Here is a 27,108-nt window from a genome sequence, read left to right as displayed (position 1 = left end):
CTCAATTGCTGGGGGAATGTGTAGACTTTTTATATTGGGTTCACCAGAAATAGTGCTCAGTGAATACTCTTGAGACATCTGTGAAGAAAGCCACAGGAAGTTTGTACATGGGGCTCTGTTCTGAGGGTGCAGGCACCCTCTAAACAAACAAGCTAATGAAACAAGAAGAACCACAGAAGAGAAAAATTCAGTTTCCAGGGACTGCCTTGTGCCATGCGAAAGAAGAGATCTTGAGGGCTTAAGTTATCTGGCTCTCACTGCTCCACCTCTGATCCCCTCCTGCACTGTCCTAAACCAGAGACCCTGAAAGTACCTTCACCGAGGGATGCTCAATTCCACTGCATGCCACCACTCACACTGCTGATTTGTTATCAAGCTATTTATTTTTATGAAAGACACTCTTCACAAATACATTGGTAGAAGAGAGGTATGAGATGTGGCATCAGCCATCAAATATCTCCTCTACTTGGGCTTCCCTGGTGGCGCAGTGGTTAAGAATCTGCCTGCCAACGCAGGGGACTTGGGTTCCTTTCCTGGTCCGGGAAGATCCCACATGCCGCGGAACAACTAAGCCCATGTGCCACAACTACTGTGCCCGCGTGCCACAACTACTGAAGCCTGCACGCCTAGGGCCTGTGCTCTGCAACAGAAGAAGCCACTGCAATGAGAAGCCCGCGCACCGCAACGAAGAGTAGCCCCTGTTCACTGCAACTAGAGAAAGCCCGCGCAGCAACGAAGACCCAATGCAGCCAAAAATAAATAAATAAATAAATTAAAAAATATTTCCTCTACTGGTAACAATTTGGTACCCAATAACTCTTTGCTCATTTAAAACAGAAAATGTACTCAGTCTTCTAGTTCTCTGATACAGTCCATCCATGCATCATCAGAATGGATTCTTATTTCTCATCCTGTTTTCCTAGTTTACTTTCTTCAAGCATCCATATGGAGGGTTAACATTTTCTCTATAAAAGTATTCACTGTGGCAGTAGAATCAGGTAGGTCTCATCCATGAAGGAGTTTAGTTATCGAAGCACCAAAGGATGTCTTTATAAAACACTGACTGTATATGGAAGTCACATGACATGGACCCCAAGAACTACATAACCAGTTAGGTTCCAAAAGGTTATATTGTTGGTAAAGTTACTTCATCTTTTTCAGGAAAACCATTATAACCTCATCCCAGAAAACAAAAACTCATTTTTGTTAGAATGTTATTATCAAGCTCTGGAGGGTCAGTTTGATAACATTTTTCCATTACAAATGTTTCCTATGAGTGATACCATATTTTTCCCGATGGGTGGGCCAACTGTAATTCTGCTCTAAATCCTGCTTTCTTCCAGTTCTCCAGGAGTTTTCTAATTATGGCCTTTAACAAAGTTTCCAGCAATGGTGAATTGAGATTTGTTCTGAAGTATGAATATAAATGTGTTTGCAAACGGGTTTAGACCCTTGTGTGGAAAGAGCCTGAAGCCTCCTAAACAGAAAAATCATCTAAATCAGAACTGACTTAAGAGTCTGGAAAATGGTAGCACGGTTTAGTGACCTTATATCAAACCACTGCCAAGGCCACATTTTAACACCTCCCCACTCCCAGATTAATTTTATTTCTGTCACCCTCTTCAGCTTTTAAATTTCCTTCCATTCAGCAAAATCGGTTCCATTCAAGAGAACAAATACACTGTGACTTCTGTGCCTGATACTTCTCTGTGTGCACTGGTGGAAAATACAGTTTTAGTTTTCAGCTTTGCACCTGAGAATCGTACGGGAGTAATGAAATGAGTTAAGCCTCCTCTTCTCCTAAAGCCCCAGGTTTTCCTGAGAACACCCATATAACATATGCCAGTTCATTTAGGCCGGAAGTCTCCTCAAAACTGAGGCCATTTTCTTGTAGGGTCATTTTAGTCTCTTTTTAGATAAGGGGACTGCATGTAAATGCTACCTTGGTGGCAGAGGCTTTTCCTGGGCAAAAGGCCACACCTTCACCTGCAATCCGTTTTCTCCTTCCCCGGCACGGTCTTGCAGCGTCGCGGCGCTTCCAGCAGATGGCGCCGCAGCTGAATTTTCGCGACCCTCTCTCTAAACCTGCAGGAGTCTGGAATAAACAGGAAGGGGAATTTGTTTTTTTAACCACTCCAATTTTCAACATATATTGCTTTCTTTGCCGGGTCAGAGGCTGTTTTTACTTAACTAAGTTGAAATGTATTTGAGACGTTTTAAAAAAAAAATCAGTGATTACGCAATCCCAAATACATGTTTTTTTAAAGAATTTCCACTGTCTCAAAGGACTCAAGAAGCAAGTTTTCAAGTAGCATAAACTGTCACAAGAGCACAGTGGTTCAGCAACGTCAGTAGGCAGCTCTGGGTGAAGAAAGACTGCCTCGAAAAAGACCAACAAGGCGTGGCAGAGTATAACCTCGCGGGGCCGCAGCGGAAGTGACCTTAGAGGCGGGCGGGGCGGCGGCCTTAGGCGCCCGGAAAACAGCGCCGCCTGCTGGTCAAAAGGGAGAAAGCGCGGATCTCGTCGGAGGCTGCGGTATGGCTCCCCCGACACTTGGTCCCGACAGACATTTCAAACACGTTTGCACTCAAGATGCTGCACGTTATGCCCTCTACCCAACAAAACTGAAAGTAATGGGCACAACCAGAGTAGTCTTTCTGTCGAGAGGAGACACCTTAGAGGCCCGTCGTGGTTTGGGGATACAATGTTTCAAAGGGCTTGGCTGTTGTTAATACCTTCCTAAAGCTAAAAAGGGTGGACTTGATTTTTATGGAATAATTGTTATTTAAAGCAATCATACAGGAGAGTGAAAAATAGAACCTGATAGGGGCTCTCTTTCATATTTCCCATCCTGCTTTAAGTTATTTACAAAATAGTAAAAGAGGTTATCAGAAGCAAGTTGGAAAAAAAAGGGCAGAGGGTTGAATTTCAAGGTGATTGTGCTTATCATTTCTTATTATGGCCCCTCATTTTTATTCCAGGGTTGTTGCAGTTCCATTTCTAGAGTCCCTCCTCCTCTCCCCACTTCCTTTTTCTCTTCTCTCATTTGACAGGAGCCTCCGCAATCATCTGCCTAGAAAACGTCATCATCATCCACTGGGAGAGAACTGTGGTACCACCTTTCTCCACCTATGGCTGAATCTCACAGAAAGAAGATGACGGTTGCGCTTCTGCTCTTGAGCCAGCGTGATTGCTGGGAACTGTAACCTGCAAGATGATGCCAAAGCGCAGCTTCCCCCTTTTTATGCGGTGTAGAGCTTTATGTTGCCCTTCATTAAGCTGATGCTTTCTCCTACAGAGCCCTGTCCTTCCCGTTCCCCAGAATGATGCGCTAATAACCTTCTCGTTCCTTCCACTTGCAGAGATTCAGTGCCTTAAGCGGAAGAATTGTACATTTCCATTTTTCTTCTTGTAAGGTAGTGAAGGCCCATAGGTGGACGGTTTCATTTGGACTAGTCATGCTGTTTATCAGGTCCCTGTTCTCTGACATGAAAATTCCCGTCTCCCATCAAGGCATAGCTGTAGGCATTAATTATAGGCTCTAGTTCAAAGCATGCCCTCTCTTTTGAGCAGTAGCACCAGAAATTAGGAACCCAACTGGAAGAGAAGCTTCTTGAGGGTTCTGGAGAAGGAAAGTTGGGCCCCCAAGTCCTGTTCATGACTACTCTAGCCTTCACAATCTGGACCCAACCAGATGAACACTGAGAGCTCAGTGTTCGGAGGACAAAGAAGAGTAATGGATACACAGTAACTTGACTGAGTCAGGGACAGGATCCAAGACATGCCTGACATTTGTTTATCTGCAGAGAAACAGAAGTAAAGGAGGGGAATGTCTCCCTAAGTGTTACTGTGTTATAAAAGTGTCCTTCGGGGAGAGGACGCATGAACAGGGCAGCTGATAACATTAATGCTGTGCAGGCAAGCACACATCTCCCCACATCCCCAGGACTGCTGAACCAAGTGTTATTAAACTATTCGGCAGGGACGCAGCTCTGAACCTCCCCTGCTGCAGTCCTCAGAAAGAGTCGGCTCAGACAAAGCAAAGTGGCTTTTCGGAGGGGGAGGAGTGCCCGCTTTCTCTTTGTTCTTCCTTGGAAAATGGGCTCTCTCTCAAGTCTAATACAACAGCTGCTTACATCTCTCAGAGGAGGGCAAAATAAGTTAATTCCCAATAAAGATTTGGACAGCATATTTTGGAGCCCTGAACTCTGACTGTGAAATTGCAGGGTCAAACTGTTTTTAGAATTCTAACATGCTGTGAGTTTTATTCTGGGTTTCTAGGCAAAAATTTCAGAAAGGTGCCTCTCTTTATCAAATAAAAATAAAAAGATCACCTTCAGAAAGGGGTGGTAGAGACAGTGTTTTGAATCCTTCTTAACCTAATAATAGATGTCCTGCACCTTACTCTTAAGAATCTCTTCCTCACAGAGGTATATGATTTAATGAGCATACTTTTTTGTCTGCTAGGAAATCCCTTCAGCAGTAAAACGGCTCTCTGAGAAATCACACTTTTTTACACTACAAGTGATTTTTTTCCTCATAAGAATGATTTACTATAGCTCCTTTAAAGGTAAAAACATTCAGAATTGTCTATCCCTGACTTACGTGTGGAATCAAGACAAAGGGTATTTGTTCTTGTGTCCGGAATAGGCCTGCCACTCCCCAGGCACTCAGAGCATCTGCTCCCTGGACTGATTCTTAAACCAAAAGCCACACATGGCTTCTGTGCTTGACAGCTGAGGTGGCCTTTTATATCCAGTTGGAATTTCAATTTGAGCTGGCTGGAATGGGTTTGCACACACAACAGAAAATGGGCTATGTTGGTCAGAGAAAGCTTACTGGGCTATGGACTAGGCTGACATTTTGGAAATACTGTAGGTTCATTTCCTGGGAATTTACCCCCCAAAATAAAGTCCCTTCAGTCCCTTCAACCTCAGGCTCTTCAAGACAATTCTGACTCTTTGGGGATTTTATCTGCCCACTAAATATCAGCTGTTTTGTCCAGAGTAACACAATATCTGCACATTTGTACTCAACCAAGCCTTGGGCCCTGTGGAGAGCAGCTCTTCTCTACCAGCTCCTGGGGACCTCATTCTTTCCAGCACTTTAAAGAGGAAGTGAGAGCAACCCCCAGCCAGGAAACCACCCAGCATAAGTGTATGATCTGATGGCTCAAGTCCTACAGGTAAGCTTCTAAAATGATTCTGAAGCTAGACAAGAAACGAATAAGCAGGTGTTAAAGGTTATATATACCTTTGTCATTAACAGAAAATTTTGATAAAATAGCACTGGGCAGGTATAGTCATAATACTACCCTGTGTTTATGTTATTATCTGTTACCTGGAGAGCATATTACAGAATGCCTTTCATCTGACAGGTTCAAAGTTCTTTCCAGTGTTAACCTCATACATTAAGGTACTTCAGTTTAGTAACTAACAAGCACTGTGAGGGCAAGAGCCCTGTCTTGCACTTCCTTTATGCTTCACACCATACCCAGCAGGGTATTAGACATGCAGTAGGTGCTCAGGGAATACTTGCTTAAAAAAAAAAAAAAAAAAAAAAAAATATATATATATATATATATATATATATATAAAATATATATATAAATATATAAAAGGAACAATGGCTGTGCTTTAATCCTGAGATTAGGCCTGTCTTTATTGTCACATCTGAAGAAAATGGATAGTGATACTCTGTAGACAGAAAATGGAAGTGGGGATATTGCAACTTCTCTGATAATGATGACAGCAGCTGACTTCCCTGTATGCCAGAAACTGTATACTTTATACACATTATCTCATTTAGACCTCACCACAATCTCACAGGCTAAGTTTACTATGATTACTACTCTTATTTTACATACGAAAAGATATTACCCAAGTCACACAACTAATAAATAACCACATCAGGAATTGAATCCAGAGATCAGTCTCCAAGGTGCATGCTTTTAGGTACATCCCTGCTCCAGAATATCTAATAATGACATTCATAGTTCCATTTACTAACTGCCCTTCTTTGAGGGATTGCCTCACAACATAATGTCTGAAGTGGGAGGGAAAGAGGGAAGATGGTAAGCAAACACAGTTCATAACGTACACATTTCAGTTTGCATGGTTTTGATGTTCTTTCCTGTATGTTATCTCATTTAATCCTCACAGCATGCTGTCAAGTATGTTACTATTATCTCTTATATATAAGGAATAGATTTCTGGAGAATGGGTGGGTTTTTTAAAAAAGTAAATGCTAAAATTCAGAAGCTGAGAGGCAACAAATCTTCTGATAACACTGGGCCTACCCTAGGCCTCTTAGCTCAGAGTGTTGGTACGCACTTCCTATGTTTCCTTCCTTTCTTACTTATTAACAATCCAGTGAGTCATAAAGCTTATGCTTGTCTCTACCTGCCCCATAAATACAAATATGATTAAATGTTGACTTGCCATGCCACCAAGCCATTTCCAAAGCAGAGGCAAGGTAGAGAGGAAACAGTAAAAGTGAGAGTGCATGGAATGCTAAGTGATGTAACAATTAAAAAGAATGAATTAGATTTAAATGTACTGCCATGAAAAGATCTCCACAAGGCATAGTAAGTTAAAAAAAAAAAAGAAAGAAAGAAAAGCAAGTTGCAGAGTAAAAAGTACAACAATGGTACCATTTATGTTTTGGAAAGATACAAAACAGTATAATACAAACACACACACCTATGCAAACACACATATAAACAGTTGGTTACACCCCAAATTGATAACTGATTTCTCTGGGGAGAGGATTGGGTCCGGGGTGAGGTACATAGCATTGGTAGACTTTATCTTTCTATGAGATAATTTATTCAAATAACGTGTATGTAAGAAAAAAGAAAGGACAGGAAAGAAACAAGTGATGGTGTTTTAGAACATAAATGGTTAGCAATATGCGGTAAAATAAGTGGTACAAATACACAAACTAAAATCCACTGCCACGTTCATGTCCATAAAAGACCGATAGATTAGAAGAGAGTCCTCATGTTGCCATTATTATTATCAATTGGATGATTTTTAACATGTAATGTCTGACTCTACCAGAAATACAGAGCTGTGAAGTACATTAGGCTTCGAGCCAGATGACCTGGGTTCAAGGCGTGACTCTGCATTTCTCTGTAACCTTGGGCTAATCTCTCAGGGTTCCTTAACGATCAAGATAATAGAAACATACTTCAGAGGGTGCTTTGAGCATTAAACGAAATAATGCTCAGGAAAGAATAGCAAAATCATGCAGACTGAGACTTATAAATTGTGTTTGTGTTTCCTCTCTTCCCATTCTCTCTCCTCCACTTCAGAGAATTATTTATTTACACACCTTTAAGATGTCTGAATGTCCCACAATGAGGCAGAGTTAAATTAACAAGCCATTAGTCTTCAGTATAATATTTGCTGATACTAGATGGGCCTCCATTATTTGAAGCTTTAGATTATGCACATGCATAGTTTTTAGGCTTCAATAACCTGTATTCATGTATTTATTTTAAGGAATATATCTATTTGATTCTATTTATAAAATATACTCTTTTCTTGTAAAACTTACTTTTGATGCAAGAACTAAAATATACAAATCGGAGGGGCCATTTAACGTATAAGCCAAAAATGCATTAAATATTTTTGCATCTTAAAATGTATTTATTTGTGGTCCTACTAAAATTTCAGGCTGTTCTGAAATTTGAGAATCTAATTATAAACTTTACGATAAAAAGGGTTGCCAAAATAATAAGAGAAATACTATCACCAATATAATTAAACACAAAAGAGAAATATGAACAAATTAAAAAAATATCAGTTGCCTACACGCAGCACCATGTCCACACTGCATGATGTAACTGTTTTCAATTACAGCCTCACCTTTGAAACAGAGCCGGGTTCTCATCTGCTTTTGCTGGATGTGCCTGTGTTAAAAGGCGCAGGGACCTGAAGATTTCTGGTGAACTAAATAAGAATCCAGTTTAAGTTGTTTTGCAGTTTGAGTTCAGAAAGGATTCATTTAAAGGAACCTATTCCAAGCACACAAAGCACACATCCCTCCCAGGCTCCTCCACACCATTAAACTGGGCTGTCATTTTAGAGCTGGGTGCCCATTGTTCACTTTCTTCTACACTAATTAGACTTGACAGATTGCTCTTTCTAGCTAGACTGGCCCTTGCCAAGAACAGAGAGATGAGGCTGACCTTGTCTTTATGCCCTTGGGATTAGTGCCCCACCCCCCCATCCTAGTCCACAAACACAGAAAGGTATCCCCAGCAGCTCAAATCTGTTCCCCTTCTCCTCCAGCCTCTTTTGTACTTAACCCCTGGCAGTCTCAGCACCACTGACTTTTCTTACTTTCAATACCGTGAGATTCAAACCCTAGTAGGCTGTGGGAGTGGAATAAGCGTACGGTAAAATTTTTCATACTAATATTCTGACCTTTGTTTTTTTTTTTTCTGCAGGCCTGGGGGGAAAAACAGACCACCTTTTCTACAGGGAAAGACACTGCAGTTCCACCCAGGAGCAGGAAATATCGATTGCTTCATAAAACAGAGCGCAGGAAGGATTCAGGCCCTGGCACTGCCTGCACGTTTCTGAAGCAGATCCCTCGCCCCGCTGCCCTCAGTTTCCATGTCTGTGAAATTCCATCAATAATTCTTGAACCTTTATCATATCAAAAACATGTTATACTGGTATTATGTAAGAATTAGATAATAAAATTATAGAGCTGGAAACGATCTTAGAGATCATCTAGTCCAGTATCTTTGTTTGGAAGACTGAAAAACACAGGCCAAAAGAAGGAAGTGACATTCAGTGTTATGAAATTAGTTCATAGACTTTAAACACACGGTGCTGAACAACAGATTGCTAATCAGCTTTGTCACTAACATGCCTTTTCCTAGTTTATCCTATGCCTGATAATAAGCCTTATTGGCCAGGAAAGTAACTTTCTTTCTCCAAGGAAGGAATTCCCCTCACCCAAGGACTATGTTTTCAGAAATGCTTCCCTTTACTAAGAATCCAATGGTCTTGTAATAGAACCTGAGTCACCCAATGCCACATGCCTCTCGTAGGGGCACAGGATGAAATTCAACAGGCTGAAGGTCTGGGGCCCTGCTCTCAAATATGAGTGGGCCTGTCTTTGACCTAAGCCTGACTGTGAGCACAGCCTCAAGAGCCATGAGCAGTAGAGATTGTTAGGAATTTCTTCTTTGAACAAATCTAGTGTTTCCCAGGTTGGAATGTAAACCCATTCATTTGTCCTTCATTCACTTACTCACAAGCACTTAATAAAAGCCCATTTTTTGCTAAGCTCCCTGAGAGCTGATAAGACTCCTACAACGAGTAGGACCGAGCCTCAAGGAGCCTCAGAAGGAACCAGCAGTGTAAACATTTATGTGCAGTAGAGCACTGTGGGGACTACGATGGAAGGAGGAGATGGTCAATTGGCCTTGGTTGGGGTTTAAGGAATCAGGAAAATGTCATAGAGGAGGTGATACTTGAGCTGAGCTTTGGGAAATGAAGGTTATTTTCCAGGTTGAAGTGAGGCAAGTACATGGCATTCAGATAGAGAGTGAGCCTGGCGTTTGGGGGTAAAAAAAAGAAAATTTTGGTCTGCATTGTATGAGGAAGCATCATACTAAACTGGAAATTTAGTATGATGTGAAACATTATATGACAAAGGAAGAAGTTTAGATTTTATTGTGGCAGCTCATGGGAACCTTTGAAGAGTTTCAAGCAGGGAAGTAACGTGATCCAAACTGCATTTTTGAAAGATGGCTCCAATGTCAGTGTAGAAGATAGAATGGGGAAGAGGTAGGAAGAAGCAAGACCCAAGGCAAATAGACAATACAAAAATTTAGGTGAGACAAGACAGCTGACTCAGTCTCTTCAAAAAGTCAGTGGAGGGGGGCTTCCCTGGTGGCGCAGTGGTTGAGAATCTGCCTGCCAATGCAGGGGACACGGGTTCGAGCCCTGGCCTGGGAAGATCCCACATGCCGCAGAGCGACTAGGCCCGTGAGCCACAGTTGCTGAGCCTGCGCGTCTGGAGCCTGTGATCCGCAACAAGAGAGGCCGCGACAGTGAGAGGCCCGCACACCGCGATGAAGAGTGGCCCCCACTCGCCGCAACTAGAGAAAGCCCTCGCACAGAAACGAAGACCCAACACAGCCAGAAATAAATAAATAAATAAATAAATAAAATTTAAAAAAAAAAAGTCAGTGGAGGGAATTCCTTGGTGGTCCAGTGGTTAAGACTGCACTTCCACTACAGGGGGTCTGGGTTCAATCCCTGGTCGAGGAACTAAGATCTTGCAAGCTGCACAGTGTGGCCAAAAAATTAATTAATTAATTAAATTTAAAAAATTTCAATGGGAAGGATCAAAGAGAGGGAACTGTTATACTTTCCAAGAGGATTCAACTACATGAAATGTGTGGACCTTGTTTGGATCCTGATTCAAACAGGCCAGCTGTAAAGAGAAAATTTGGAAGAAAAACAGAGTATTAGATAATATTAAGTCATGCCTGCTAATATTGTTAGGTGTGAAAATGCTACTGTGGTAACATAATAAAACAGCATACTGAAGTGTTTATGGGTGAGTTGTCATGATGTCTGGATTTGCTCTAAAACATTGTAGAAATAATAGATGAAGTAGCTATGGCAAAAAGTTAATAGTTATTCAATCTAGATGATGGATATGTAGGAGTTTGTTATACTCTATGTATATTTGAAAATCTTCAAAATAAAAAGCTAACATGTTAGGCAAAGGATAATGAGATCCTAAATTAAAGAAGTTATACTGAAAATGGGGACTTCCTGGTGGTCCAGTGGTAAAGAATCCTCCTTCCAATGCAGGGGACTCGGGTTCAATCCATGTTCAAGGAACTAAGATCCCACATGCAGGTGGGGCAACTATGCTCGCGGAACACAACAGCTGAGCTTGCACGCCTCAACTAGAGAAGCCCGTGTGCCACAACTAGAGTGAGGCCCGTATGCCACAATGACGAACCCGCATGCCTCAACGAAGATCCCACGTGCCGCAACTAAGACCTGATGCAGCCAATAAATAAATAAATAAGAAGTTATACTGAAACCGGAGAGGAGAAGAGAGCTATGAGAGACAGTAAAAAGGCAGAATTAACAATACTCAGTGACTGATTATAAGTGGTTAGTGAAATTGAAGAGTTGAAGTGACTTCTAGGTTTTGCTTGGGTGCCTGGGGAGATGGGAAAGAGTTTACTCTTTCAGGCATGTGGAATTGGACTTTCAGTGAAACATTGACTTAGTGCTGCTTAGTAGGGAGTTGGACACGTAAATTTTTAAAGCTCAGGAGAGAGCCTGGGGCTGGTGGTGTGGATTTGTGAGCTGTCAGCTCATCAACACTTGGGTGGTGATTCAAACCGTTAGAGGAGCATGGCAGGTGAGAAGGGAAGATGGCTGAGGAAGAAGCCCAAGGCACACTTACATTTAAGAAGTGGGGATAGGAAGAACTTGCAAAAGAGATTAAGAAGAATGGCCAGTGGGGTATGAGGAGAAACAGGAAAAAATAATTTCTAGAGAATCTGTCAAGAAACAATAGTCAATATAATCAAATACCCCAAGTTAAAATATGAAACCCATTGGATTTAGCATCTAAATGACAATTGCCAAAGAACTTTCAGTAGAGTATAACGTAAGAGGGGAGAGTAAGTGAAGCCTGGAAGATGAGGGAGGGCTGGATGGTCCTCACAGGAGGAGCGAGGTGGCTAGAAATGGTTTGCAAATGGGCAAGCTCTGGTCCAATGGGATGATCAATTACCTCTGCTCAAGGGGGCTCAGTAGAAGTGAATTCCTGAGAGGAAAAAAAAAAAAAGTTTCAGTTAGGGCAAGGAGGAGAAGGGTATACTCTGTAGAGATTAAGAATATAAGGTTGGTCCAATGAAGCAAAGATTCCAGAGGGCATTGTGGAGAGAGTTTACAAGAAGGTCAGCAGTGTCTGAGAGTCAGGAGGGTAGAAGGGGACTCTTGTCCTCTGGCTGGAATATTTTAGCAACCTCTTCAATAGTCTTCCAAATACAATTTTCTCTATTCTCTGCCATCTTGCAGGTATCAAATCTGGAAAATGTTTATAAAGTACGGCCTTGATCATGTTAAACCCTTGCCCTAAAACTTTCATTAGCTCCTAATACCTACTGAGTTAGGTATAATATAGATATTGAAAGCCGTTCCATAATCTGATTCCAACCAGCTTTTATCAGCCTGATCTTTCTGGGTTTATTTGTTTGTTTTTGTTATGTTTTGTTTTATTTTGTTTTCCTTTTCATGAACCTTCCTTCCAGGATGCCAGGTATTCACTCTTCTCTGAACATATTAATTATATGAAGCATCAATATTATAGGAAAAGGGCATATAGTAGTGTCTAGCATATAGTAGTATTCAACAGATGTTAGTTTTTGCATACTGAACTATTTATAATTCCCCTCCAACCATTCCATGAAGTTCTCTTTACCCTGAAGTCTCTTTCTACCTTTCTTCATGTCATACGGCAAGATTCAGCTCAGGTGTCATCTGTTCCAGGAAGCCTTTCCTGGGTTCTCAGGCTGGACTGTTGTGCCCTTGTCTGGGCTTCTGCAGCACCCCCATCTCTCCTAACACTCAGCCTATTAGATCTGTTTATATGTCTGTTTCCTCATTAGAGTATAAATTTCCTGAAGGCCATGGCTGAATTTTTTTTTTGACATATTTATAGCATCAGTACCTAGTACAGTACATGGCACTATATATGCTTTAAAAAAAAAAAGATATATTGAACAAAACTTCACTTCCTCTCTTCTTTAACTGCATTTTTATAGATGTGTGATATGGTTTCTTATATGATACCCTCACTCTACTCCTGAATGGAAGTGGACATTGTTTTTGTCACCACAGTGTCCCTTCCTGTTCTTCTGGCAACAGGCCTGATTTTCTCTGTGAATTCTCTGCTCTTGGTCTTTGTGATCTGGATGGGGCTTCCCCCAACACCTTGCCCAGGGTGGAGGACAAGACACAGGCCTAAATCAGCCAGTTATTGTTCCATTTCCTGTGGCCTCACTGGTTTAGGTGAGCCACGTGCTCTAAGCCTTTCCAATCATAGTAAATCTCAGGACTGTCTTCAGTTACTGGAAGAGGGATTCTTCTCTCTCTCTCTCTCTCTCTCTCTCTCTTTCTTCCGCACATGGTCATTAGGCCCAGGGCTATTTTCATACCACAAGAGACAAATATGTTTGAAAATGAAGGCAATAGTTGGAGAGAACACAACCAGGAGAGAGAGAGAGAGAGAGAGAAACAGAGTCCTGGTGATGGAAAAAGAACTGAATTCAGCCATACTTGGAAAGAAAACTATTGCTTGTCAGTTTGTGTTGGATTTTCTGTCATTTGCAACAAAACCATCTTAACTAATATAATATTTATGGGTATCTAGTACATTGCTCGACACATGAGACTATTCAACAAATGTATTTAATAGATAAATAAATTGTTGTGAGGAACAGCAATTATTTACTTCTACAGGGCAATTTGGCAATATATAGCCTTAAAAAAGATCATCCTTCTGGAGATGGATGATGGTGATGTTTGCACAACATTGTGAATATAATTAATGCCACTGAATTGTACACTTAAAGATAGTTAAAATGGTAAACTTTATGTTATATGTTTTACTACACTAAAAAAATGAATAAGAGAAAGGAAATGATCATCATTAGACCAGAAATAAAGGTTTATAGCCCAGTTAACACATGAAAACATAGTGTCAGGAAAGCTTGCTGCACTCGTATTACTATTAATACTAGTAATCATTCTCTACTTTTAGAAATGTATCTTAGGGAAATAATTAGGTAAGTATACAAAGTATGTTTATCTGAACATTATTTATAATATCAGTAGGGATTGGCTAATAAAATTATGATATATTCAAATAATGGAATATCATATAGTCATTAAAATAAGGTAGATTTATGTGCCACTTCTTATGAATATATACATCAGAGTGCTATTGGAATTATATTAATATCAAATCATTTCAGAAAAATCAGGCAAGACTTTTATGAGATTTATGAATTAGAACCAAATGATTGGAAGGAAGAACACCATTCAGTGGCTGGTAGGAGGTAAAAAAGCTCACTCAGAAAGAACTCATGATATTTCACTGAATTTCAGATACCATTGGTCGTGAGATGCTTCCTGATTTCAGAGATATCAAAATGTGAAAAACTATACAGCAGAAAATTGTGCATAGAGATAAATGGGATGAAGGGAAATAGGACATGAAAATCATCAGACACAGTAAACTCAAAAGGAAAAGTGTTATAAGGTTTATAGAATAAAATTATTTTATACCTAGTGAAAGGAAGCTTTGAGGAGGGATGTAAGATGGCCACAAAAACATGCACTGAAGGTTGATTTTGTAACTAATCTAAATTTGGAAGCAAGTAACTCTCCCTGATAATTTGAACACTGCATATTAGGTAATAGTGAGTGTTAATTCATTTACATTTGTGAGGTTTCTTTCTCTATTTTTTCTTAAGTGGAGGCCAGGCTTGTAATTTTAGCTTCCCCTTCTCCTGCTTTAAGAAGGGGTTTGGCAGCTGAAGAGAGATAAAAAAGAATGGGAACAACAAATTGCTAATACTCAAGGAGAAGGTCAAATGTCTACATTTTTCATGTAAACAGAATATAGGGAACTCAAGACTTCCCCTTAAGAGTGTTCAGTATCTCTTCCCATCATTTTAAAAGTAGCCTCACAGGTTAGGAATTTGACCAGCTGTCTATTGGGAAATGGGCTTTTAAAATGTCAAGCATTCTCTCTCTCTCTCTCTTTCCCCTCCCCCCGCCTCTCTCTCTCTCTCTCTCACACACACACACACACACGTGCGTGTGCACGTACATGCGCATTCACATTCACAGATTTCAGTGCTTAGCAATACACTATACGTACGCTATTTACTCACATAGCTTGTTCCTTATTTTCAGTTATTTCTGTCCTTGGTAAAGTGGGAAGCATTCGGGAAGGCAAATTGCTCTTAGTTTTACTATGACTCACAATGAGCTCAAGTCAGGCGCCCAGGACCACTGCCACCAGCAACTGCTGCATCCAGAGCATCCTCATAACGACCTTCCATTTGATGTAATTACTGACCACAGACAGAGGGACTTGACCAAAAGCCACAGGTATGGGTCTAGGCAAAATACATTGGTAAATAAATTTAACCTCATAGGTAAACAAATTTTCAGATCTAGAAGGAAACCTAAAGAACATGTAAGCCCTGAAATTCTTAACTTTTGTCAAGCAACAAACTTACCTCAGGACTCTTGAAACATCTTGGGATGAGGTCCCAGGGTTGTATATTTTTCAAAAAGCTTCACATGCAATTCTGTTGTACATTAAAGGCTAAGAATCACTGTTCTAATCCCATTCCTCTTATTTTACAGATGGTGACCTGGGGCCCAGAGAGGTGCTGCCTTGCCCAAGATCACACACCTGGTTAAAAGCAGAAACAAGTCTAGAACTCAAGCTTCCTGATTCCTGGACCAGGGTCTTTATTCTTACACTACCATCCTGCCCCACTGACTGTTTTCCAAATATTTACTATTATTCCTTCCTAATACAATTGAAAATGTATAACCATTGGTTATTTAATGACAAATCATAGAGTTGCAAAATCTAGCATTCATGAAAGGAGCCAGTCACAAAAGACCACATATCATATGATTCCATTTATATGAAATGTCCAGAATAGGCAACTCCATAGCGATAGAAGTAGATTAGTAAATTACCAGGAGCTGGGCAAAGGGTGGAAATGGGTACGGGTTTCTTTTGGGGGGTGATGAAATGTTCTAAAATTAATTGTGGTAATGGTTGCACAACTCTGTAAATATTTAAAAACCACTGAGGGGACTCCCCTGGTGGTGCAGTTGTTAAGAATCCACCTGCCAATGCAGGGGACATGGGTTCGAGCCCTGGTCTGGGAAGATCCCACATTCCGAGGAGCAGCTAAGCCCATGTGCCACAATTACTGAGTCTGCATGCGTAGAGCCGGTGCTCTGCAACTAGAAAAGCTGCCGCAATGAGAAGACCGCGCACCACAACGAAGAGTAGCCCCCACTCGCTGCAACTAAAGAAAGCCCGTGCACACCAATGAGGACCCAACGCAGCCAAAATAAATAAATAAATTTATAAAAAATAAAAATATATAAAAATAAAAATAAAAACCATTGAACTGTACACTTTCAAAAGATGAATTGTATGGTATATGAATTATATCCCAATAAGATTGTTTAAAAAAGTCTAGGACTAACTTCTCACTGGACTCTGAAAGATAATTTAAAAGTTTTACTTACTTCATTCTTTAACATATCTCTAAAATAATAGTTTCCAAATGGGTCTTATCCTTAAATGTAGTTTATCCCTACTTAGGCGCATTTCCCAGTGCCCTATACCCCCCAAACAGATTAATCTTCCCAGAGCTTAGTCTGGCATTTAGGATTTTTGTCCTTCATGCCACCAGACTTTGTGCCTTTGCCAAGACTGTTCCCTCCACTGAGGAGGCCAAATTGTGTGTTCAAGGCTTGGCTCATATGTCATCTCTTCAAGGGCCTTTTGTCTCCACCACACTGGAGGTGGTCTGCCTTCCAGGGTATAAGAGGTGACATTTTTTTTTTTTAGAAACAGACTGTATTAAAATTTTTAATTAATTAATTAATTTATTTATTTTTGGCTGTGTTGGGTCTTCGTTGCTGCGCGCAGGCTTTCTCTAGTTGTGGTGAGCGGGGGCTACTCTTTATTGCAGTGCACGGGCTTCTCATTGTGGTGGCTTCTCTTGTTGCGGAGCACGGGCTGTAGGCTCACGGGCTTCAGTAGTTGTGACTTGTGGGCTCTAGAGCACAGGCTCAGTAGTTGTGGTGCATGGGCTTAGTTGCTCTGCGGCATGTGGGATCTTCCCAGACCAGGGTTCGAACCCGTGTCTCCTGCATTGGCAGGCGGATTCCTAACCACTGCACCACCAGGAAAGTTTCTGTTTTTAATGTATTTATTTTTGACTAATACATCAAAAATAAACAAAAAATAAATAAATCTATTAAAAGAAAAGAAAAAAAAAGTCTGTTTCTAAAAAAAAAAAGTCACCTCTTATACCCTGGAAGGCAGACCACCTCCAGCGTGGTGGAGACAAAAGGCCCTTAGATGACATATGAGCCAAGCCTTGAACACACAATTTGGCCTCCTCAGTGGAGGGAACAGTCTTGGCAAAGGCACAATACACATGTGGTATACATTTTTGGTGTATTAGTCATGTTTCTCCCAACTAGACTATAAATTTACTTAGGGTAGGAACCATGATTTATAGTTCCTTAAGATCATAAGTTCTGGAATCAAAATATGCTCAAATCCTGGCTCTCCTACTTGCCAGCTGTATGACATTGGGCAAATGGCTAACTCCTCTGTGCCTTAGTTCCTAATATTTAAGACAGACATAGTAAAAGTACCTATCTCATAGGAGTGGCTATAAGGCTAAATGAGGCGGCTCATGTACAATGCTCAGCAGATACCTGGCACGTTGTAAGAACTCAATAAACATTAGCTATTACTATTACCCTCCACATTGCTCAGCATATCACTGAACACTGAGTAGATGCCTAAAAATTAATTGTTGCTGATTTATTAGGTTACATATAAATTTCTTTTAGATGCCTAAAAGAATCAGAAACTCTTGTATTAAGACAAAAAGGGTGTATTTGTATAGACACTAATTATTTTTAAACATTTATCTGGACAATTTTACTTCCCCATTTTTGAGGAGCAGCTCACCATTGCCCCCATATATGCTCTCACCTAGTCCTGGAGACCAGGTGAGGAAAGCAGGAGGATTATCTCCCTCACTTCATAAGGAAATAGGGAATGAGCATTAGATGACAAGATAAAACTCAGATGCTTGGAGTATTCTGGGTGCTAAGTACCAGCCATCTGCTAAGAATTCATACCAAAGAGTCCATATTTGCGTAGTTTTTTTTGTTTTTGATTGTGTGTACCTCAAAGAAATAAACATAAATTACTGTATTGGCCTGTTGGTAGTTGAGGGGACAGTATGTCTAGTAGAGTACAAGACAATAATAAAGGTGAGAAGAAGGTAATTAAAGACCCAAGGCTGAGCTCTAGACACACACTATGATTATATTTTATATTATACCAATTACCATGCATGCCCCTCCCCCCAATACCCTACAAGCTAAATGGCTTCAATCAGCTTATCTGGAAGAGCCAACACCTTAAGTCCCATGTGGTCCCTGGACTGCATCCTGGTAAAATCCTTGGGACTCAGGTTGCTACAGAGAAAAAAATTATTGTTGGAGGGGGAGGGGATATGAGACTGCAGCAGATGATACTATCTAGACAGTTGTGGGATGTGTGTGTGAGCCATACCATTAAAAAAAGATCATAGAATGCGAACTGCTTTGTAAAAGAATTCTTTGGGGCTATTCCTCTTCCTTTACACTTAAGTGTCATATTTTCCAAATGAAAGATTAAAAAAAATAAGAGCTGGTTGAAAATCAGAATTGATTTATTTATTTTAGGATGTGATGATACAAGACGAGGCTACAAGGCAATTGCACTGAATCACAATCCCATCTGCTGACTGTTCCCTTTGTCCAAAACCTCTGATGGATGAGGGGCCAGAGCTGTCAGGCAAAGTGGGAATCAAATGCAGATGTGATGGGAGGTCAGGATGCCGTGAGAAGAGTGAGCACACCTGGCTTCCAGCCCAGTTCTGCCACCACTTGGCTCTGCCCCTTTGGACAGGTCACTCCACTTTTCCTCATCAGTAAGATGACCAGTGAGGGACAGGAAAATCATCGCTAAAACTCTTTCCAGCCCTGACATTTTATGATTCTGTTGAGTCTGAGAAAATCTATGCATTATCCTGCAATGTAGATTACTATTTACCTAAAAAGTTGATCTTTCTCTCTCCCCTCCTCCTCCCTCTCCCTTCTCCCCAAAACCTCCCAGCATGCACACACTGTCCCTTTCTCCCTCTGACTTTCACTTCAGAATCTGAAAAATACTCCCAAACCTAAAATTATTGGTTACAACAATGTTTTCCCCTGGATGTGTCTAGGAGGCATTTGCTGAAAGCTTGAATTTGAATTTGTAGTTTCAAAGGAGCAGGAAGGATGATGATATTGAATGCCTGGCCATGTAGAGCTGTCTCAAGGCAGTTTCGCTACACAAGCTGAACAGTAGTTCCACATAAAGCAAATGATTATATTGCTTCTCTATTTCCCTTCAAATGGTTCCTTAGAATTAGGATTGCTCTAAAATCTCCATAATTGTTTTAAATGACTGGGTCTTTCAATACCGTTCTCTAATATAATTTCTGGGTAGGCAGCCAGCATAAAAAAGGACTAGGTCAGCTCTCTCTGTGTCAGCGCTTGGCAGCACAGCTCCTCTGGGATGTGTCTCCTGGCATCCACCCAGCCTAGCTATCAACAATAAAAGCTTCTGTTTGTGCTTCCAGTAAGTCATAAATAAATCTCCTCAATACCACCTGTTTTCTGAGAAGAGCTTCAACAGTGTCCTTTATCTTGGGTTAAAAAAAAAAAGAGACATGATTGTTGCTTTAGGAAAATAGGTTTTAAATGTCCATTAAGCAATTGTTCCTTTTCATTGTTCCCTACTCCCAACATTTAGATGTGTAATTTGAGTTGCAGTCCCTCTGGTTGCCAAGTTTCTGAGACCGGACTGCTTTCCCACTTTATGTTAATTGCCTTTTTGAAGCTGCTCAGCCTTAAGCGACCCTCCTGGGTATGGAAAATGTTAGTTGTGGAAGAAGGGCTCTTGACCTGAGCAGCAGGGAAGGCATACCCTCCGGTAACGCAACCACACAAGGGGCAGAGGCAGTGACCTACCTGGCTACGGCTTCAGGAACCCTAATTATCATCCTCAAAAGGTGAGAGGTCCCGGACTGTTGGCCCCTGGGGGAGTACCAGGCACCCAGGCTGGTACTAAAGGAAGAACAAAATAGGGTTCCTGTTTAGCTAAACAAGAAAACAGGCAATCTCAGTTGCTGCCCAAACAGGTTGGATATCTTAAACACTACTCGTCACAAACCTCCTCTGAAACATTAAGCCTCATATTACTGTTCTGAGGTAAACATTAATCTTATTTTCCGGCAAGATGTAGAATGAGGTCAAGCACATTGTTTCCTACTGCAGTCAACATTGGAATTAAAGAAATCAGAATCTCTTCTCAATACTACATAAATGAGTCATTTCAGGTGATTCATCATTGAGTTCATATGAGCAACATGTTTCCTGAAGCATTAAAAATGGAAGCAGGGATTTTTTTCCCCTCTGTCACATTCCACTGGCCATGAAAGAAACCCAGAAGGACCAGAAGTGAATGTTACCAAAGAAAGTCTCCTATCTGTACTTTGGTCCTTATGAAGGGACATAGATTTCTGTGCTTGTGCATACTTTCTTCTCTTGTTATTATCCTTTTTTTTTTTTTTTTTTCTTTCCCCCCGCGCTGTGTGACATGCGGGATTTTAGTTCCCCAGTTCCCGGACCAGGGATTGAACCTGCGCCCTCAGCAGTGAAAGCACAGAGTCTTAATCACTGGACTGCCAGGGAAGTCCTCCATACTTCCCTCACTTGTAATGCCAAACTCTGCAAGAGAACTTTGCACATGTTCCCACAATTCAGATATGTACAAGTTTCCCTTTTTATAAAAATACCAGGGGATTAGGGCCCACCCTAATGACCTCACCTTAACTCGATTACCTCCTTAGAGACTCTATCTCTAAATAAGATCACCTTCTGAGGTACTGGAGGTTAGAACTTCAACATATGAATTTTAGGGGGGGATACAGTTCAACCCATTAGACTGTCACAAGTAGGATTCCCAGGGAAACAGACTCTGAGATGGAATTTAGCATGCACAGTGTTTTTTCTGTTTTTTAATTTTAAATTTATTTTATTGAAGTATAGTTGATTTACAATGTTGTGTTAGTTTCTGCTGTACAGCAAAGTGATTCAGTTATACACACACACACACACACATTCTTTTTCATATTCTTTTCCATTATGCTTTATTACAGGATATTGAATATAGTTCCCTGTACTATATACAGTAGGACCTTGTTTATCCATTCTATATATAATAGTTTGCATCTGCTAATCCCAAACTCCCAATCCATTCCTCCTCCACTCTTCCTCCCCCTTGACAACCACAAGTCTGTTTTCTATGTCTGTGAGTCTGTTTCTGTTTCGTGGATAAGTTCATTTGGGTCATATTTTAGATTCCACATATAAATGATATCATATCGTATTTGTCTTTCTCTGTCTTACTTAGTATGATAATCTCTAGGTCCACCCATGTTGCTGCAAACGGCATTATTTCATTCTTTTTTTATGGCTGAGTAGTATTCCATTGTATATACATATACCACATCTTTTTTATCCATTCATCTGTCGACGGACATTGAGGTTGCTTCCATGTCTTGACTATTGTAAATAGTGCATGCACAGTGTTTATTGAAGCTTGTCCTTGGGATCAACATCTGGGGAAGTGGGGGAAAGAAAGCAGGCAGGATTAGACAGAGGGATGTCAAGTTGTCATGCAGGTCCCACAGCTGCCTTAGCCGACCCCACAGAGCTCTCTGGAGCAAGAATGGCCCTTCCGAGTTGTACTAAGTTGCGCTGAGATGGTCAGGGCTTTATACTGCCACATCAGTCAGTCATTGGACCTAGCCACCTCAGGAAGTGGCATGACTTTGGGCGAGGCAGTTCTCTATAGCTGAGGCAGTCTCTGAAGGGGCTGACAGCTGAGAGCATCTGCCAACAGCATGCCCAGCAGCTGGGGCAACAAGCCCACAGTAAAGGGAGATCTGGTCAGTGTATCATAGAGCCCACCACACTGGCTACAAAAATGGAATATGGTGTAGGTCTTCTGCAACTTGCTTTTCAAAAATGTTAATGATTATTTTCAAACAATTCCAAAGTAGAGAGAATAGTATAATTAACTGCTATATACCCATCATCTAGATACTTCAATTATCAAGATTTTGCAACACTTGCTTCATCTATCCCTTTCTCATTTTTGATTTATTACTTTAAAGTTGACTTCATGTCATTTCACCCCTGCATACGTCAATATCCATCTCTAACAAATATGAACATTTTCTTACATAACCTCAATGCCATTTTCATACCTAATAAATTAATAACAATTCCTTGGTCCATTTTTAGATTTCCCTAATTATCTAAAAAAATTCATTTTTATAATCAGCATGTTTCAAGTAGAATCTAAATAAGGGGTACACATTATTTTGGTTATGTCTCATTTCTTTTCATCTAAAGCCATTCCTTTCCCCCTTTATCTCCATGCCATTTTCTTGTTGAATAATTAAATAATGTGGGCCATTCTTGTTTATTTGCTTCTTAATGGTTCTTTTAACTTGTCCCTCTATCCTCCTTGTTTCCTGTAAATCATAAGCTAGCGCTAATGCTTGCTTAGATCCAGGTTCAAAGATCATAGGTAGTGCTGTGTGCGTCATACCGCACCACATCAGAAAGCACACAATTTCTGGTTATTCAACTGTTAGTGATACTAAGACTCATCAGTAGGTTCCGGTTGTGACTATCTGAGCCCTCCATTGTAAAATTCTCCATCAATCTTTCTTGTAATTGTATCATCCTTTGGTGATCTTTGCCTGAATCAATGATTTGACGTTGAGTTGCAAGAGTGATTTTCTAATCCTGGACTTTCCCCTACATTTATCAGCTAAAATTATTTTGTAAAGAAGTGCTATTTGGTTGCCTGAAACATAGTTTATATGGAAAAGATAGGATAAAGCTTAATTCTTTCCCTTTATATTGCCAATTTTCAGAATATAGCAATGAATGTTTTTCACTTTCTCTCTGTAAAATCTCTTCATGAAATCATGATTTTAAAAATATGATCAGTGTGTTTCCAACAATTGCAGTAATTGTTCTTTTGAATGCTATGGTGTCCCATTTTTTACCAAGAAGAGTCTCTTCGTGTTAGCTCCTGTGTCCTTTTGACACAATCCAACTAATTTTTTGAGAACTTATTTGGTTTCTGGAATAACAGATATCTCAGGCTCATACTGCACATTTTATTCCCCAGACAAGGAATTAGCCATTTCTCCAAAAAGCTCTGCTTCCTTTTAGTAGGAAATTGTTTTTTTTTAAATAAACTTTTTGTTATGGAATAGTTTTAGATTACAGAAAAAATTGTAGAGATAGTACAGAGAAAAATCTCATATACACCATACAGTTTCCCCTATTATTAGCATCTTACATTAGTATGGTATATTTGTTACAACTAATGAACCAATATTGCTGCATTATTATTAACTGAAGTCCATACTTTACTCAGATTTCCTTAGCTTTTATGTAATGTCTTTTTCTGTTCCAGGATCCCATCCATGATACCACATTACATTTAGTCAACATGTCTCCTCAGACTTTTCTTGGCTATGACAGTTTCTCAGACTTTCTTTGTGATGACCTTGACAGCTTTGAGGAGTTATGGTCAGATATTTATAGACTGTCCAACAATTGGGATTTGTCTGATGTTTTTCTCATGATTACCCTGGGACTGTGGGGCTTGAGGAGGAAGACCACAGCGGTAAAATGCAGTTCTCATCACATCGTAACAGAGGTTCATGCTGTCAACATGACTTATCACCGATGATGTTAACGTTGATCACTAGGCTGAGGTAATGTTTGTCAGGTTTTTCCACTGTAAAGGTACTCCTCTCCTCCCTCTTCATACTGTACTCTTTGGAAGGAAGTTATTATGCACAACCCACACTTAAGGAGTGGTAAGGTATGTTCCATCTCCTTAAGGGGGAAGTATCTACATAAATTCTTTGGAATTCTTCTGCATAGGAACTTTGTCTATTCTCCTCCATTTATTTATTCATTCAATTATCAGATATTGATTTTATATACTGGGTGTTTTTTTGTTTTGTTTTGTTTTAATTAATTAATTAATTTATTTATTTATTTTTGGCTGTGTTGGGTCTTCGTTTCTGTGCGAGGGCTTTCTCTACTTGTGGCAAGCGGGGGCCACTCTTCATCGCGGTGTGCGGGCCTCTCACTGTCGCGGCCTCTTGTTGCGGAGCACAGGCTCCAGACGCGCAGGCTCAGTAGTTGTGGCTAATGGGCCCAGTTGCTCCGCGGCATGTGGGATCCTCCCAGACCAGGGCTCGAACCCCTGTCCCCTGCATTGGCAGGCAGATTCTCAACCACTGCGCCACCAGGGAAGCCCTATCCTGGGTTTTAATCCAATATTACTTTATTTATTTGTGCTCAGATTGCTCCAGCTTTGGCCATTGGGCTCTTTCAGTCCACTCCTATGTCCCTTTGACATAACCCCATCATTGTGGGGTTTCTTGAGCACTTTATTACTTTCTGGCACTACAAGATGCTCCAGGATCATCTTGTATATTTCTTGCCCTAGTCTTTTTTTTTTTTTTTTTTTTTTTTGGCTGAGTTGCTGCGCATGGGCTTTCTCTGGTTGCAGTGAGCGGGGGCTACTCTTACTTGCGGTGCGCAGGCTTCTCATTGCAGAGGCTTTTCTTGTTGCGGCAGAGCATGGGCTCTAGGCGCGTGGGCTTCAGTAGTTGTGGCGCACGGGCTTAGTTGCTCTGCGGCATGTGGGATCTTCCCGGACCAGGGCTCGAACCCGTGTCCCCTGCATTGACAGGCGGATTCTTAACCCCTTCACCACCAGGGAAGCCCTCTTGCCCCAGTCTTAGAATCAGCCATTTCTCCAAGGAGCTCTGGTTCCTTTTACCAGAGAGTGTTATTAGAAATACAAGATAGGTGTGCTAGTTCATATTGGGGTGTGTCATTGCTTCTAGGCACTCTCAGCTGACAGAGAAAGGAAATATATGTATGTATACTAATCTGTATATATACACACATATTTATTAATATTTCTATATGTAACCATTGTATCTATATCAAGCTAAAAATGGGTTCACACTGATGTCTCGAACTCTAATCCATTATCACATGGATCATTTTAGCTTTCTCCTGTTGCTGTCTGTAACCTCCAACTAGAGCACTAAGGAAGAAATCTGGCTCTCACCATTCTCCATCCATTTACCTGATTGTTCAGTTCCAGTATGGATGTATACTGGTTTCGGAATTGTTAACCTGTACCCTTGTGGGAAACAACTTTCTTGACTAGAGTATAGTACTTATGTACGACTCCTTTCACTTTTAGTCATACAGACTCCACTCATTTCCAAAGTTACTTAGATCAGCACCTTTTCTCCCCATGCTTTTCTAAGAGGTTGGCTCATACATTTGTCATACAGCTAGATCCTTTAATCACATTCTATTCTAGGATTCTCTCACCTCCTAAATGTTCTGAAATAATTTTTCCAACTTACAATCTTGGTGCTAAGGGAGCTCTTCGCTACTAGCATGTCATTATTTCTAGACCTATTCAGTGAGAACCAGGAAATAATTTTTTTCATGGCTATCATCTTTCTTTTTATTTTTTAATATTGTTTTTGTTTTTTAATTAATTAATTAATTAATATTTATTTTTGGCTGTGTTGGGTCTTCGTTTCTGTGTGAGGGCTTTCTCCAGTTGCGGAGAGCGGGGGCCACTCTTCATCGCGGTGCGCGGGGCTCTCACTGTCGCGGCCTCTCCCGTTGCGGAGCACAGGCTCCAGACGTGCAGGCTCAGTAGTTGTGGCTCACTGGGTTAGTTGCTCCGCGGCATGTGGGATCTTCCCAGACCAGGGCTCGAACCCGTGTGCCCTGCATTGGCAGGCAGATTCTTAACCACTGCGCCACCAGGGAAGCCCCAACTTTCTTTTTTTAAAAAAGCTTTATTTAGATATAATCAACCCATTCAATTATATCTAACCCATAAAATTCACCCACTTAAAGTGCACAATTTAATGGTTTTAAGTATATTCACAGAGTTGTGCAACCACTGTCACATCAATTTTAGATTATTTTCATCACCCTGCAAAGAAATTCTGTATTCATTAGAAGTCACTCTCTATTTTCCCTAACCACTTTCCATACCCCCTCTCCCTACCAGTCCCAGGCAACCATCAATCTGCTTTATGTATGTATGGATTTGTCCATTCTGGACATTTTATACAAATGAAATCACACAATATGTGGCTCTTTATGTCCGGTTTCTTTCACTTAGCATAATGTTTTCAAAGTTCATCTATGTTGTAGCATGTATAAGTACTTCATTCCTTTTTATTGTTGAATAATACTCCATAGTAAGGATATACTGCAATTTACCTATTCATTCATCAGTTTATTAACATTTGGGTTGTTTCCACTTTTTGGCTATTACAAATAACGCTGCTATGAACATTTGTGAACTAGCTTTTGCGTGGCCATTTGTTTTCTTTTCTCTTGGGTATATAGCTAGGAGTGGAACTGCTGGGTTATATGGTAACTCTGTGTTTAACATTTTGAGGAACTGCGAAACTGTTTTCTAAAGTGGCTGCACCATTTTACAATGCCACCAGCAATGTATGAGGTTCCAATTTCTCCACATCCCCAATAGCACTTGTTATTATCTGTGTTTTTTATTATAGCCATCCTAATGTGTGTGATATGGTATCAGACATTTGTTTTTAATCATAGAATCTTCTAGCAACTACGCTCTTTTCCCAACACATATTCTATGGTAGGAAAGTTTATCAGGTTGATTTCATTTAATGGTTACAGTTTATTGTTGATAAGCAGCTCTGAATTAGTAGAAAGAGAATGAAACCTAAATTTAGATATACTTAAGCTCAAGACCTAAGTTTCTGCCTTCTTATGTGTATAAAATGAAGATAATAAGAATATCTATCTCACAAGGTTGTTGAATGGATTAAATAAGATAACTTGTGAAAGCTCTCTGTAAACTATAAGGCACTACACAAATTCATTATTCCTAGTGTTGTGGGATGGTAAAAAAGTAAAAGTTTTTCCTTAATGATGCTCCTTTATAAGATGCTGCACTAGACTTTGAGCTCCTAAAGGAGTGAAACCATGTATTAATCTTTGAGTCCCGGACAGTGTCCAGCACATCTTGAGCCTACC

The 27,108-nt window shown here is 40.5% G+C and overlaps 1 long non-coding RNA gene across 3 annotated transcripts; it reads right to left on the bottom strand.

Moving 5' to 3' along the window:
• Window positions 1–1,974: 1,974 nt before the first annotated feature.
• On the bottom strand, window positions 1,975–20,024 carry LOC137774662 (uncharacterized). Of its 3 annotated transcripts, none has more exons than XR_011075917.1 (4): window positions 19,912–20,024; window positions 14,961–15,188; window positions 7,873–7,956; window positions 1,975–2,095 (listed from the first exon to the last, which is right to left on the bottom strand). It is a non-coding gene; the product is annotated as an uncharacterized lncRNA (long non-coding RNA). The 3 variants fall into 3 exon arrangements; XR_011075918.1 differs by having other exon boundaries at window positions 15,053–15,188; XR_011075920.1 differs by lacking the exon at window positions 19,912–20,024 and adding an exon at window positions 15,312–15,381.
• Between the last annotated feature and the right edge of the window lie 7,084 nt (window positions 20,025–27,108).

The sequence above is a fragment of the Eschrichtius robustus genome, chromosome 13 (genome assembly GCF_028021215.1).
Source record: "Eschrichtius robustus isolate mEscRob2 chromosome 13, mEscRob2.pri, whole genome shotgun sequence".
Lineage (NCBI taxonomy): Eukaryota > Metazoa > Chordata > Mammalia > Artiodactyla > Eschrichtiidae > Eschrichtius > Eschrichtius robustus.
Note: the sequence above shows the minus strand (reverse complement) of the source record. Positions and strands in the feature narration are given on the sequence as shown.